This window comes from Trachemys scripta, chromosome 13, assembly GCF_013100865.1.
Source record: "Trachemys scripta elegans isolate TJP31775 chromosome 13, CAS_Tse_1.0, whole genome shotgun sequence".
Taxonomy (NCBI): domain Eukaryota; kingdom Metazoa; phylum Chordata; order Testudines; family Emydidae; genus Trachemys; species Trachemys scripta.
Genome location: NC_048310.1, coordinates 8238754 through 8243545, shown reverse-complemented (window position 1 = coordinate 8243545; position 4792 = coordinate 8238754).

Below are 4792 nucleotides of genomic sequence, written 5' to 3'. Positions count from 1 at the left end.
TCAACAATTACTCCAGATTCATACTGGCATGGTATAGAACCATGTCCAGGGTGTTTACTTTTCACAATCTAGCAGACTTTTAGATAGGAAACATGTGTCTGTTCTCAAGACTTCCAATGTGTCGCAATAAATAGTCACGCCCCTTTTAAAAGTCAGTTACTTGGGAAAAAAGAACAGGAGTACTTGTGGCACCTTAGAGACTAACAAATTTATTAGAGCATAAGCTTTCGTGGACTACAGCCCACTTCTTCGGATGCATACCTGTCATTACTTGGGAAAGTAGCAAACAAAATTAAATGGCTACTTTGGAGTTTTTGACTCCCAATTCAGTATTCAGAGAAAGGTTGGTTCTATAGCTTGAAAGATAAATTGTTGGCTACCTTATTCTTTGCATTGCTGGATTAGTGCACTTTTTTTAATGTAATTTCTGATCGGGTTAGTTTTCAGTAACAACTTTCAGCATATTGTGGGTCAAGGTTAAGAGGTAAAGGGAAACAGCAGAGGGGATATGCCTTATTGCTCTTTGAGCTGGTGACGGCTGCTTGTAGTAACAGCATGGGAGGCTTGATGCAGAAATTAAAGGAGTTATTGTAATTCCAGGGGAGGAGAGTTAGAAGAGAAGCAAAAAAGTAGCGTTTGTGAGAAGTCGGCAAATTACAACAATATGCAACTGCACGGGAATTGAAAGAATATTGGCTCTAAAAACTTCCATGTCAACTTGATTTCAAAGCATCAGCTATTTGGTCCAGTCCATTGCAACAAAGACTGGTTTTCTTGAGAAAAAAACAAGTTAAGTTGGAGGCTAGTTTAACTGAGTCTGGAGTATATCTTTAAAACCAGAACCGGTCTCCCTGCAGGGTCAAACTTGCATAAGGCTCTCACTTTCTGCTTATGCTGTGCAGGTTGAAAGGGTTCTGGCCATAGCAAATATATTCATAATTAATCTTTAAAGCAACACACTCAGCCTTCGAAGTTCAAGAGAACCATGTGGACAACTACTGTTACATACCTTTGTGGTGTAGCAAAAAGAATGGCGGGGGCTTTGTAAATAGCACTGAAGTACTAATATGCCAACCCACAATGACGCAGGACAAATGGGTAATCGGCCAGAGCGAAATCCACACACTAATCTAATATGATGCATCCAGCTATACCTAACAATTTCTGGTCCTGTAACCTATTATGCTTCATGACCTCTGAATGCTTAAGACTAGTTTTAGAAACCAAACAGAGACAGTGTCCCTCTGATTCATTCTTCTGTCATCAAATTGTAAATTGAAAGCTCCCTTTAGCAAAGACGAGTTAAGATTCCGTCTCTTCCCAGGCTTGTCTCCATAATGCTGGAATTAAAATTTAGACCTGAAGTGATTATCTTTAAGAAGCATCCTCTGCTTTTGGGGAGTCCAACTTGAGACATCCTGGTCCTGATCTTTAGAGTTGCTGGGAACCTGTTGTTCCCATTAACTTTAAGTAGGAGTTGCGGTTGCTCATCACTTCTGAAAAAAAAAAAAAAAAATCAGACTCAAGGGATAACATCCGGATCCAGTTAAGTTAATGAGAGTTTTGCATGTGGCCAGGATTTCACCCAAAGAGTCTAAAATTGGGCACTGAAGAAAAAGAAAAAAAAACACACACACAAACACAGGAAAATGTTGGCCTTGGATTCAAGTAGTGTGTCAACAGGGCAGAAAAGTTATTTATTCTTAATCAACTATTCACACTCGCATGTAGGGGGTTGAGCTAATAGCTGAATTTGGGGTTGTGAAGTAAATTCCCCCACAGGGCTTATTGGCTGATTGGTATCTTGGGAAAGTGTCATGTATAAGTAAACCTTTGTTTTTCTACCTATCTGATTTTCCATGCATACTTTTAGGAGGTTTGAAAGGGTTTGGTTCATTCATATTTGTAATATTTGCCACTTCTGCACATCCTGATTTCATCCTGATTTCTGGGACTGGAAGCAGACATGCCAGAATACTGCAAAAACAGATATAACTCTGGTATTTCAGGAGCTACCAAAACCAGACAGAGGAAATATCTGCTAGCACCCGATTTCCAGACCAAAAAGTATACAAACTATTAGATCAGGGGTCGGCAATGTTTGGCACGTGGCTCACCAGGGTAAGCACCCTAGCGGGCCGGGCCAGTTTATTTACCTGCTGACGCAGCTGGTTCGGCCGATCTCTGACCCCACTGGCTGTGGTTTGCCGTCCTGGGACAATGGGGGCCGCGGGAAGCCGCGGCCAGCACATCCCAGGTGCTTACCCTGGCAAGCCGCGTGCCAACCATTGCCGATCCCTGTATTAGATGCTTCAGCAAACTAAAATGCCTAGTTTTGAGATTTGCCTCTTATGAATTATTGCGAATACCTTGCTGGTTCCCTTCATATACACCAGGTAGAGTTGCTCAGTGCAACATTGCTGTTACAGTTATAGCTGCATTTGTAACAAGTTCTCTCTAGAGAGAGCTATTGGTTTCCTTGAACACCGTGGAAGTTTTGTCATTAATGTCAGTGAAAAGAGGATGTGTCTCTAATTGACTAAATCATCCCTAATTCTACTGCTGGGCAAGTGACTGTTTTGTAATCATTATTGGGAAAGAATTGCTGATCAAATGTATTTAACATGTACAAAAAGAGGCCTATTGAAACAGAAAGGGCATCAGCTGAATAAAGGCGAGATACTTAATAGAGCTGAAAATCAAAACATTGCGCTACTAGTTAAACAAAACAGTAAGGAGGAGTTGTTTAAATGCCAGTATAGTGGGAGAGAGAGTGGGTGAGACAAGCTTTGGAGCAACACAGAGGTCTTCTTCACGTCTCCTGAAGTTGACCAATTAAAGATATTTTAATATACCGGGTGTCTCATATCCTGGGAACCAAAAACAGCTACAGCACTACAAACAGCATAATTTGGACAGTTATCTAACCTCACCCACCTAAGCAGCTCTTATCAATGTTTGGCAAATCAATTTTGTGTTGGGCATTCAAACCACAGATTCTCTGATAATGTAGCTGCCAACAAGGATCACGCCTTTGTATATGAAACTGTTTGTTACAATGGGGGTTTCTGTTTGTTGTTATTCCAGAGATTGTTTAATTAAGTTTTCCCCATACTGGATGGCTAGATTGCTGGGACGTCTGACGTTGGCCCGTATTGGAGACGGCATCCTAGACTGAATTGCTCATTGATGTGCTAGGGGATGGAGATTCTCACACTCAACGCCGCTCGCTAATGCCTACATTTTCGAGGCATTATGCAGGGGTGTAAGATGCATGGCTCTCGCTGGCTTTCATGAAAGCAGCAAATCTAAAATCCAGCACAATGCTTGGAGAACACCCCCTTAAAATTATTCATCCCAAGTGGCCAAAACATCATCCTTAATAGTCTGGTATTTGTGAAGTGTGATCATTTAATTACAGGGATTGCCTTACAACCATAATTAGATTTCAACAGCGTGCTGAGCTGCAATGCAACTTCCAGTATTATACTGAAATGCTTTCTTACCTGTATTGTATGTTTAGGCTGAATTCTACATTGATCAGGACTTTAAAAAAAATATATAATCTGCAGGTTATAGTTCAGATAGCTTGTGGGGCAGTCTCCACTGAACATAGCCTGCCCAGGATTCACAACACAGCCCTGTCAGATGATCACGAGGGATTTTCTTCTCCACTAACCAGCCGCCATTATATTAATAACCAGGATTAACGAGCACCATGTGCAACAAGAGTCCAGGAAAACCCAACATTTGGTGAAGGGAGAAGGATACTGACTCCCTTGTTGACACGACAGACTAAATTCCAGAGGTCCGCCTCCAACTGCACTGGTTTGCACAAATGCAGGTGTTTGAATGTATGTCTGGAGAGCCTTTGAAAACTGAGCCTCTATATTGGATCCCATCATTCCCTTTCCTCACAGACCACGACTTACTGACAAACACCACTAGAGAGTGCTTGGCCTATTATTTACCAGTTGTTTATGGCCAAGCACATTTCAGCCATTCAAGAAAGGCTATTCTCTGACCCAGGGAGCTCCCAGACTAAATACAGACTGGCAGGGATTAGGAGAAGAGGAACACCCAACAGAGATGTGTTTAATACAGGTCCACAACTAAAACACAGAGCTGGGGATCAGGCCATTTGGATTCGGTTCCTGGCTCTGCTTTGCTCTGTGAGCTTAGGCAAGCCACGTCACCTGTGTGCCTCAGTTTCCCCCATCTATAAAATGGGGATTATAATAGTCACATCACAAGAGTGTTGATGGAATAAGCCTTCATAAAGTACTTTAAGGTCCCTATGTTCTATAGGAGAGGCAATGTGACCTTTGAGTAGGACATTGGACTGGAACTCAGGAAGACCAGACTGTACTCTTGACTCTTCCACTGGCCTGCTGCGTGACCTTAGGCAAGTCACTTCCTTGCTCTGTACCTCAGTTTCCCCATCTGCAAAATTGGGATATGGCCACTAACCTCCTCTGTAAAGCCCCTTGAGCGCTACTGATGAAAAGTGCTCGATACGAGCGTTAGTAATTATTAATAAGGAAAGAGCCTCAGAAGTCCAACCATTTTTAATTATAAAACAGCTTTTCAATCACTTTTTAGTTCTGCTCATGCTCAGCTATTCCTCTCCACGTTACCCAAGATCCAAGAAAGCGGTACCACAGTGCTTCTTACTACTGTGAGAGTGTAACATGACTACAGCACGCCATGCAAGCCGTGTTACAGACATGCTCACACACAATCTGAAGTCTTCCCCCCACACACACCCCTTTCCTACAGGCAAACAATGCAG